Below are 10,950 nucleotides of genomic sequence, written 5' to 3' on the forward strand. Positions count from 1 at the left end.
GGCCTCCTCTCTCTCCGTGTTTCTGATGCTTGGGAGATTGAGGATATTTCTTCCAGGCATGTTCAGAGCAAAACTGTCTTCCCGAAATGAACCTCAAACTGTAAATTCTCCTGGGCAGATTCTTAAAGGATTTATTTCTTGTACCCACTTCCCCTGTGTCTTGCTGTTATTCGTAAGGACATTTGCATGAAACAGTAGGATCTCTGTCTTTTGATGTGCAATTATCATCTGCAGAAATGACTAATCAATTAAGGACAGTCACTACCAGGCTTTCTATTTATTTCTTTCTCATTGAAACCAGAGTGAATGTGCCCTTTTTCACAAGGAAAATGCTGTTTTTTTCCAGCCATCGCTGCTGAAAACTCCCCGACGGATCTGAAAATTACATCATGCCCTTCTTGGTCCCTGCTGCTGTCACCATCAGTGCTGAGCTGGCCATGCTGCTGACAGTGAGCAGGCAGACGAGCAGCCCATGCCACCAGCCCTGCCAGCTCAGCAGTGCCAGAGGGAGTGGGGACATGCCAGGGATGGCTCAGATCGCACTTGGAGAGCAGCTCTGGCAGGTAAAAAGGTGCCCAGTGCCATAAGCAAGCACAAGGATATTTCGTGGTGGTCCACCGTGAGAACCCGCCGTGGGTTCAGCTAGAGGACCAACTAGACCTAAACTCCAGGTCTGGACTTCCCCTGTCATCTGGGAATTTGGATTTGGAGGGCTTTAATCACAAAGCTCTGTGTCAGAAAGCAGGAAGAATCTGTGGCTAGAGGGAGGCTGGCTGGCTTGGCTCTTCCAGACACATCTGGAATGGCATTGGCATCTCCTCCTGCCAGGAGTGTCCCCATTTCTCTGCATGGCGCCGTCTGTCCCAGCAGTTGTCCCCACCCTGTTTCGTGGAGCTAGGGCACAGATGGATGGACATCTGTGCTGGGCTGTAGAGGGACGAGAAGCTGGAGGGGCACAGCATGGTGTTGGTGTCAGTGGGAAGGAGAAAAGGGCTAAAAAGAGAGTCCATGCAAGCAGCAGGATGAGCCCTGAGCCTACCTGAACCTACCTTACCCTGAAGCTCTGATGGCTTTGGGGCATTGTTGAGTTAGATCTGCAGGCACACAGTGCTGCCCCAGATAAAAGGGTGACCATGGTTGTTGGCCAGGAGAAGAGGGCTCTGCACTGAGGGCATGGAGGCAGCTCTGTATGTATGTGTGCACACAACACGTGGAAACTGAAATGAGGGTCCAGGAGGTCCTGGGTTCCCACCTTCATCCTGACAGCTCTGCCTGAGAGTGTTCCCCATGAAATGGAGACGAAGACTCCCCCAGACAGCACAAGCCCCCTTGTTGCTTGCACACAAACTTCACTTCTTGCACACAAACTCCTGAGCTGGCCCAGTGTTCAGCAGCTGAGGAGACAAATGAGTTTCAGAGCAATGAGGCAAGGGACAGAGCAGGTCCAGGGGCCTTGCGCTGGCCTCCTGGTCAGTAACGACAGCCAGATGTGCTTGGGGAGGAGGTTTGCAGGAAACCTTTGCAGCTTGAGCATGCTGGCACTGGTGCTTCCCTTGCTTATCGCTGTGATGAGCGCCCTGAGGAGCAGAGGGGTGGCTTGCACCCCAAGGACTTGTTTTCTCACCTGGTCACAGCTTTTCTCCAGAAACTCTGTGTGTCCCTGAGAAGGGGCAGGAAGCTGGGGGTGGCCTGGAGGATGAGAACAAGATGAAGCTGAAAGAGAAGCAGAGCTGTTTTGTAACAGTGTCCCCCAGGGAGAGATCACACCACACTGGAGAAGTGCCTCTGGAGAGGTGCGGCAGGCACGGAGGTGACCAAATGAATTGACACCAGGCAATTCTCACCGGAGCTAATGAGACAAAGTAATTGAAAATAAATGAAGGAACATGACACCTGGCTGTCGGATCAGTTATCTATAGTGTACCTTTCCTGAAATAACCGCCTCCTGAACATCATATGCTGAGGCAAAACCAAGGAGATGCACACGTAAAATAGGCCACTCCAGCAGGGACCTGAAGGCCCCTTTATTTTTAATCGAAGCAGCCAGAAGGGTTAATTAGATGGTGCGCAGCAGTGCCCTCTGTCTGGGGTATCAGCTCCCCTTGCCACCCACGGGTACTGTGCACTCAATCAAAAGTATAAAATGTCCCATCGTCCCTGTCCTTGGACAAACTCTTGGGTCACAGTGCAATGCAAAATGGGGAACTCCTTGCTCTCCAGCCTCAGGGAATATCCCAGACACCTTGGGGAGAGCCAGGACGTTTTCACCCCATGGGTCTTTGGGTATTTAGGGTAAGGGGGAAGTTTGCAACTCAGCTCAGCTCAAAAATGCCCCCTAACTGGCTTAGAGAAACCACTGGCCCCAAACTGAGAGGGTCGGGCAGAAGCGCTGTCATGACGGGAGTCAGTGTCCTGCAGAGCTTGGCACGTTCCTCCCTCTGTGGAGAGGTGGAAACAAAGGTGAGAAGGGAAGGTCTGCATGTGGCTGGGTTGGGCAGTCACGATAACACCAGGAGTTAAACTCGTCAGCCAGCAGCCAGAACCATGCCACACAAATCACCCCACTGGCCCTCTCCAGGTGTTGCTGCTCAAGGTTTTGGCTTGGTCCCATCCTGCTCCTCTGGACACCTGGGAAAACAGATGCTGAGCGCCTTGGGGAACCAGGAGGTTTAGCAGGACGTGAGTGCTGAACCAGTGGTCCAGGCACTTCATGGCTTGCACGGTGGTTGCCGGTGGCATGGCCATGCTCTGTCCTGCACCTCTTGGAGGTCTGCTGCTTGTGTTGGGAGTAGCTTTCTCCTGCCTATGGACATGGCACTGCACATGACCTCTGCCCGAGGCAAGCAGTGTGTTGATGTGTTGCAAACGGGGCAAGAGCACCATCAGCCTGGTCCTGCCACATGGTCCCTGGCACCGAACACCATGGGGATGGGACCCACAGCAGCAGACAGAGAAGATGCTGTGCCGAAGGAGAATTTCTGTTTCTCCACGCTGTATTACTTGGTAGCTGGCTGTTCTTGGGGGAGTGGCTTTCTCTTAGCCTTAGCTGCTGGGTTTCCCTCTCTGACAAGGTGAGGCTGGGTTAAATCTCCCTTTGGAAGCTGTTCCAGCTCTGCTGTCCCATGGAGGCACTGCAAACTTTTCCCCCTTCATCTCCTTCTAAAAATGAAAGCAAGCAGGGCAGAAAGCAGGCACATATACTTTTTCTTTGTGCAGAGTCAAAAGAGATGACTAAGAGGCAGGTGTGTGCCTGAAAAAGGGGTGGCTTTAAAATGTGGTGGCCCTTGACTTGTGTCCCTTGCGTAGGTGAGGTTCAAACAACCCCACACACTGCCCCACACCTGAAATGTGGGGTGCAGAGACAGCTGGACATCCCCAGCATCTTCCTACAGACCCATCCTTTGGGCAGAGGCTCGGCCATGCGAGAAGTTGAGCTTTTGGGGGGAGAAATTGGGAGCCTGCTTTGCAATGTCTCCAGGGCTCTTCTGTGCAGACCAAGCAATTTTTCATGGGTCCCTTCATTACAAGGGCCATCAAGACTTTGCACCCCCAGAGTGCCCAGGATATCTGAAAAGGACAGACACAAACAATTCCTTTCTTCCACCAAGATGTGCTGCTGATCTTTCCGTTCTAACTTCCCAGGCATCTCAATTTTCAGTGGTTCTCTTGCTCACTTTCATTAAATGAAGCAGAGGAGTCGACAAGCAGCCAGGAGCACTGGTGTTCCAGCTGGGCTAAATTTCATGAAAAGAAAGCAAGAAAGAAAGTGAGACAGAAAGGCTCTCCCTCCCCCTCCAACAACAGCAGCTGAAATCTCGTAATGAAAACATGGCCAACGCTCTGCTCTGCCCTCTGCCCTTTACGGTGCAGGTTGCAAGGTCACAGGGACGCGGTCCCCTGGTATTGATCAGGGCTCTTTTGGGCTGGCATATGGCACCAGGTTTCAAAGGCCGAGCAGCTAAAAAAGAATTAAGTGGGGGCAAAGAGTGGAACGTACCAGATTGAACTCCTGACATGCAGGGGTCAAAGATCACTGGAGATAAAGCGGGTGCTGGAATGGCCTGTGCAATGTCAAAAATAAATAAGTAAGCATTAAAAATCAAATACCCCCCCTCCTCCCCCAGTGCCCAAGCTAAAAGCCCACCATGTTTCAGAGGGAAAGAAATGGGCTGAATGAGACTGAGAATAAATAAGGGGAAAAATGCCCCTTTTTGTACCTGGCATGAGCACAATCATGGCTTACCTGGGGTATGGATATGGGACTTCATGAGTATTTTTTGGGGGGGGGGGGGCATTTTACTAAATGTGCCTCAGTTCCTCAAGCACATGAAGACCAACTTGAGAAAGAAAGGGACAGAGAGCAAGAAAATGAACGGAGGATCCAGCACCTGTGGATGTGCAGAGGCATCTCTCCTTTACCGGTAAGATGATGGGGGTGAGAAGAAAGCAGAAGCTTTACCAGTCCAGAGCAGGAGGAGATGGGAGAGGTGGAAGAAGCCAAAGAGGACTGGAAATTCAAGCTTGTGTCAAAGCTTTTTTTGCTCTGCTATGAGCTGCTGTGGCTAAAGGAAGAGGCCAAGGGGCAGAGTACGTGGCAAGGGGCATGTAAGGAGGTGCTGAGGAGAAACAGCCAGGTTCTGCCCCCTTCCATCAGTGGGTTCCTCTTGCATTAGGGAACACCAGGCCTGAAAGCTGGTGAAAAAGTGACCTGTGTGGTGAGTGAATCAACAGCTTCAGCTATAAAGCTCATGGGATGTGTGTCTGGACTGCATCTTAGTGAAGGCTATAGCCTTGGTAGCACTCTGAGGGTCTTGTGGGTGCTTTAAGTCCAAGCTACAGCACAATGAAGATCTTAACCTGATTCAAGCTCCATCTTCATCTCCCAGTGTAATGCCAGCCTCTATCATCCCCAGAGCCATACTGAAGGTGAAAGATGGGTGGCCTGGAGGAAAAAGGCATAGAAAGGAATAAGCATCTCTGTTAACGGACCTACCCAGGACATCTTGCAGTTGTTTCAATTCTTCGCAGTGTTGCGATGCAGCATAGGAAGCCCATGGCAGTTGTGCATCTTTGTCCTCCTTCCTGTCTAGGCCACATAAGACATTAATGAATCATGTGGTGCTTTTATCTCCACCACTCAATCCTTTACTAAAGCCCCCCAAAATCGCTAGTGCTCAGTGCTGACAGCCTGTGGCTCTTTGAACAAGTTAGCGAGCTTGTTTTCCCATCTGACTTTTGTTTCCTCCTCCTCTTTTGTTCTTCTGGGGCCTTTCATATCCAGCCAAGGTGCTCTATCTTCTTCTGCAGCTCTGACTGCGGGGACACGCTCCGTCCTGCTCCTTAAGGCATCTCCTCTGTTTGGCTCCTGATAAAATGAATTGCTCAGCGTGCTGTGCAGCAGGGCCGGGTGTGTTTCCAAACGCAGGTGATGCATCCAGAGCCACGCAGTTCCACCAAAACACTTCCACTGCGAGCACCAAAGCACCTGGCCTTGAATCTCCAGCAGCAATTTTTCCACGCTTGCTCTCTGGGCATTTCCAGTTATGCAGCGAGGAACAAGGATCTCCTATCATGCTGATCTTCTTCCAAATTGCTCATCAGGGTTAAAATCCATCAAAATCCAAGTGGGCTGAAAGGCAGCTCAGCAGCCAAAGAGAGCTTGGAGTGACAGGAAAGTGTCTCCCAGGGACACATCTAGGAGGTTACGTTACATCTAGCCTCTCCATTGACCTCGGTGTACCAAACCGGATAGGCAGAATGGGATTTTGTGCCCTCATATATTGCCTCTACATCTGTGTAGGTGGAATACTCTAAATGGCATATTATCCCTTCCGCTCTGCACTTCCCTCTAGATTCGTACTTCTCATGAATGTTAGAAAATGTTCTCTAGAGCTGCTGTACGATGAGCAATCAGTGCTTAAAAATGTTGCCTTTTTTTTTTCCTCATTTTTCTTGGTGAGTTTAGTACCAGATGGTAGACTCCCAGCCCTGAGAATGAATCGACAGCATAACATGACTAGCAGCAGCGAAATCTTCCTTCCCTCTCTTCCACCGCTGAGACTCCAATGGTGCAGAGTGAATAATTTAGCAGCCATCTCTCATTCAGCAAACATTGCCGGTGAGCTGTGTGAAGATGATTTTTATTAACTGGACGGCTGGATGCAATTTTCCAGCAAACCCTGTGTGCAAACAAATTGTAGCTGACTGCTGGGTAAGTGCCAGTGCTTATGACTGTCTCCTGGTACGGAGAGATTAGATGCCCACATCCTGTTACACCATCTCCTCTGCTCGTGAATTATTTCCCAAGCCCACAAGTAACTTTGCTGGTGAACAATCATGGTTTCATATCAGAGGGAGTGTTTTCAGCAAGACACATGTTCGTGATGTTTTTTTGTTCCCTGGGAACACTTGAACAAAATCGTGCTGCCCAGACTGGTCTGTAAAAGCCATTGCGGATACTGCTGATGGGGCTCATGGGATCTGACCAAGAAAAACATTTATGAGCCCTTTTGTTTTTTCTCCATTTGTCCATTTCCACCTCATTCCAACATCAGGGTGACTGCGTTAGGGGGTAAGAGTGGCATCTGGTCTCACTGGGCCCCCTGTCTTCATCTGCCACCGGCAGGAGAAGCCGTGGCCATCCTGGGGCCATGCTGCAACTGCAATAGTAGCCAAAGCCGGGCAGGTGCCACCTCCCAGGGGCAGGCTGAGCTGGTTGCAAGTGGTTGTTTGGTTTTAACTTGGCTTCTTGCATGCTGACTGTTTCTTGCAACCTGCTGTAGGTCCCCACAGACGACTTCCAGTAGGGATGAAAGATCCTCCTAGCCACTGTCACCGCTACAGGCAGACGTGACAGTGGTTTTGAGGTCCTCCAGAGCTGTGCAGCTTTGCAGTTGCAGACCTAAATGTTTGCTGGGATGTGATGGATGTGAATCCTGCAGTGGGCAGGTAAGGAAAAATCTGAATTTGCTGGACAGGTGCCTGGAACATTAGGCTGTTATTGGAAACATGAGGCTTTTATGGTAAGTAATTGTAACGTTATTGGACGTTTTCCTTAAATAGTCTGCCATGCTCCCATATGCTGGCAGCCGATGCTGAGGGGAGAGGTGTGTGCAAGCTGTTTTATAGGGATCAAGAGCCCTGATGTCTCAAGCTCTGAACTGCTACCTTGCTATGACCTCCCAGGGATGTGGGGCACACATCTTCCATAGGGAGAAAGGAAAGCAACACACCAGGAAGGCAAGCAAGAATCCCAGTTCACCTAAGAAAATTAATCCCAAAAGACCCAAATGCTGTCTTTCCATGGACACAATGGTCACCATGGAAAGACAAAGCTCTTGTCTGAGGTCCCTGTTGTTTTCTCCCCGAGTAACAAGTGACCCTTTTGGCTCTTGCCAATGCAGCATGGGATCCCATGGCCCCAAGCCCCAGCATTTTGAAGCCATTTTGCATTAGAAGAGCACCCAGGAGAGAACAAGCAGAGTTCAGAGACTGGCAGCAATTTTGTGCAGGTATAATATAATATTCATCCTCACCTGAACCTAAGGAAGAACAAGAGCATCCCCAGAGCTAGAACCAGCAAGAACAGCTACGGCAACTAGGCCACCCTTGCTTGAAATAGCCCATGGGGAAGGATTGGCATCATTCCCCCTGAGGAGAATCCCAAAGGTTGAGATCTCACTGGGAAACTCTGATATATATATCTATATTTTGTAATATCCAGCCCGTTGATCTACTCTTTGCCACCCTCCCTTTCTGACTGTGCTGCAGGACTATACGCAGCACCTCGTCACTCGTGGTTGCTCCTGGAGTTACTCACAAGCAACGAGCCATTTCCGTGGGCACATCGTCACCGTGCAGCTGTCCACAGAAGTGGGGCTGCCAGCATCTGACACAGCCATAAAGAGGCAGGAAAACACCTCTGAGCTCCCCTGAAATCTGAAGGAAGGGGAGAGCTTGGCATGGGATGGATCTGAGACCGAGAGGTGCAAGCGGAAGGGAGCACGCTGCGCTCAGTCTTGGGGTACGGACAAGTGGGGCCATCCTGACCCTCCCGCTCCCCTCAAACTGGGCTTTGCTGCAAATCAGGGCTCAGCTTCAGCATCTTGCTGTCCGAATTTTTCCCATTGCCGTCTCCCACCTTCCTCCCCATCCTCCTCCTCCTCCCGTTGTCCTGGAAACCAGAGGCCATGACGCCTTGCCCCGGGTGACAGCCCTGTGACAAAGGCGGCTTTCACGGTGCTGGTGGGATGGGGCCATCCCTGTGCCCCTTCCTCCCTGCACAATGCGGGGCGGCGAGTGCTGGGGGTGGCCCGCCACCCCGGGGGACAGCCGGTGGCAGCCAGCCTCCGCGGGTCCTGCCGTCCTCCTACTCCTTCGCAGGTCAAGGGACAGGGTTCACCGGCTCCCCTGGGCAATGGGGCGGAGGTGGACGAAGAAGAGGGCAAGGGCTCTTTCTTGTCACTTTTGCAGGGTGGAGGCCGGGTCAGCCGTCCCTGAAACCCCTCGCACACCCTGGTGGGTCCCCAAGTGTCATTCAGCCTGAAGGAAGTTGTCCATCAAAGCCGGGGGAGGCTGTGGGAATACCTGCAGGGCAGGAGGTAGGGCCCGTCTCAGCAAAGCAGCTGGCCCTGCTGCTTTTCTCCCACCCGGCACTACCAAACCCAAGGAACTCACTGTTGCAAGCCTGGAAACAATTTCCTCACATCAGGATTTCAGTAAATTTTGGGGGCTGAAAAACTTTATTTTAAGGGGAAAATCTGCTCTGCAGACAAAGGTTGGTCTGCTTGGTTGCTGCTGTGTGTGTGGCATGTCAGCGAGCCTGGTTGCAAGCCATGGTTGGAGATGAGCTCCTGAGCGACGAGGACCATTCTTCTGCAGGGGTGTCATGGATGTAGCTCAGAAAGACTTGGAAGAAATCCCAGCTTCCTCTTGCAGATCATCTTCTTGCCTAAAACAGAAGTAAATCTACCACAAAGTCCCATGCCACATTAAATCTCCCTGCAGAAATATCGGATATGCAGCAAAGGCAGGCACCTGATTTTGGAGGCAGACAGAACAATGAGGCAAGCAGGCTCTCCCAGAAATATGGGGCAGGAAAGAAGATATGCATGCAGACTGGATCAGACACGTGTCTGCTTCAGTAAATAAATACCAGCAGGTCTGGTCCTAATTCATCTGCTTGGTGTGCATGCGGACTGACAAGGGGACACGGACCCCTGCGCTGCCCACCCGTGTGAGCAGGGGTGAATGGGCGAGCATCTTCCCCTTGGGCGGTGTTTCTGGGAAGCTGGCAGCGTGTGACAGAGGAAGGAGCCACGGTGGCTGCAGGCAGGGAGTGCGCCTCGCACCCACCCTCCAGCTCCTTCCTGCCTCGCTAAGCTCCGCTTTCCTGCGGCCGAGCCCAAGCTCTTCTTGTCCTCTGCCGCCCAGAACCTAAAAATAACTCCCGTACGCAGGTCTGGGGAAGAGCTTCTGGATGGAGTTCAGCCCTGGAAAAATTAAATAAGGAAGAGGCAGGCAGAGCCCCATGGACAGGATGATGCCCGGGAATGCTGTCCCCATCAGGATGGGGAACACGGGTTGGAGATGTCATGTCTTCCTCAGCTGCGTGCACAGCCCAGGGCTCAGCCCCTTGCAGATCACAGGTGGACACATCACAGGGGGTTCTTCAGGTAGGAAGAGGGGATCCATCCCTGGAAGCATCCTGGAGACATCTGCGCCCACCTGGACCTCATGGGGCACTCTCACCACCTGGCTGCTGACCCTCAGCCCTGACTCGGTGCTGCCTTGGGTTCCCTGTTGAAGGACAGTGCGCAGATCCAGGCTGCAGGTCCACCTGCACACCACCAGAGTGATGGTTTTGGGGGGGATCCACTCCCTGTGCTCCCTCACAGCACATTTTATCCCATGGGGCCACAGGCTAGACACCCTCATCAGGGTCCCACCTCTCCCTTCCCTCCATGCCTCCCTCCTTCCCTGTCCTTCCCTGGGAACCACATACCTTCCAGAAAATGGGGCATCGTGTGGTGCTAATGAGACTCTCTGGGAGAGATTTCAACAAATGTCCCTTCCACAGCCAAGTGGGGCTGTGTGCCCCATGTCCCACGCTATGGAACAAGCAGAAGTTCTCCCATTGCCTCCTCCCAACCAAAAGAACGCCCTTGGCCAGGGACAGCAGTGGACCTGAAGTTAGCAGCCTTCCCTCGGAGTGAAATTTGGGCCCTGCTGGATGATGGCCTAAATCCTGCTGGGGTGAAGGGAGCTCAATGGCAATCGTGGCTCTGGGAACCCCCGACTCTGCAACAGGCTTTGCCGTGGGGATTTTTGTCTGCTGTGAGCTATAGCTTGGCATGAAAAATAAAATGTGTGAAGGTTCCTCCTTGCAGAAACATTTCCTTTGTTTCCCTTGGCTTTATCTCGCCATGGAGGCACCTTTCTGCCAGCCTTGAGGGGAGGTCCAGCGGCTTGTACAGCATCAGATCTGCCCCACTCTGTGCGGGGTGGCTCAGCCAATGTGCCCGTCTTCACGAGGGGCAGCGGCCCGCGGGCTGTCACAAGCCCCTGGCACGTCCTATGTCCCGCTCCTCCGCCCCCTGATCTTTATATAGCCGAGGCATCCTGTTTGCGGGGCGCGCGGGCAGCATTGTCACTCCCTCGCTGTCCCTTTCCCCTCCTGGCTGAGGGCAGGAGGCAGTCAGTGTCCTGGGAAAAGCAAAACTTGAAAGCAAAGCTGGGCTTTCCATTGTCAGGAGGATTTTTCTTTTTTTTGATGTGTTTCCTCCGAGTTATTTCCTTTTCATTCGAATGCGGGTTAAAAATACACTTCCGCTGACATCACCCGCTGTCCCTTTTCGGAAGAGCTCTGCGCTGGTCTCCTGAACACCCCAGGGCTTTGCATTCCTCCACGGCCATGAGAAACATGCCTGGAATGAGCGGCCGGGGCAGCTG

The 10,950-nt window shown here is 52.3% G+C and overlaps 2 long non-coding RNA genes across 2 annotated transcripts; both read right to left on the bottom strand.

The window, feature by feature from the left end:
• Window positions 1-254: 254 nt before the first annotated feature.
• Window positions 255-6,552, bottom strand: LOC121077526. The gene is made up of 3 exons (XR_005824106.1): window positions 4,994-6,552; window positions 3,998-4,061; window positions 255-3,734 (listed from the first exon to the last, which is right to left on the bottom strand). It is a non-coding gene; the product is annotated as an uncharacterized LOC121077526 (long non-coding RNA).
• A 2,170-nt stretch (window positions 6,553-8,722) lies between these two features.
• On the bottom strand, window positions 8,723-10,694 carry LOC121077527. The gene is made up of 2 exons (XR_005824107.1): window positions 10,004-10,694; window positions 8,723-8,950 (listed from the first exon to the last, which is right to left on the bottom strand). It is a non-coding gene; the product is annotated as an uncharacterized LOC121077527 (long non-coding RNA).
• Window positions 10,695-10,950: the final 256 nt, after the last annotated feature.

This window comes from Cygnus olor, chromosome 13 (genome assembly GCF_009769625.2).
Source record: "Cygnus olor isolate bCygOlo1 chromosome 13, bCygOlo1.pri.v2, whole genome shotgun sequence".
NCBI lineage: Eukaryota > Metazoa > Chordata > Aves > Anseriformes > Anatidae > Cygnus > Cygnus olor.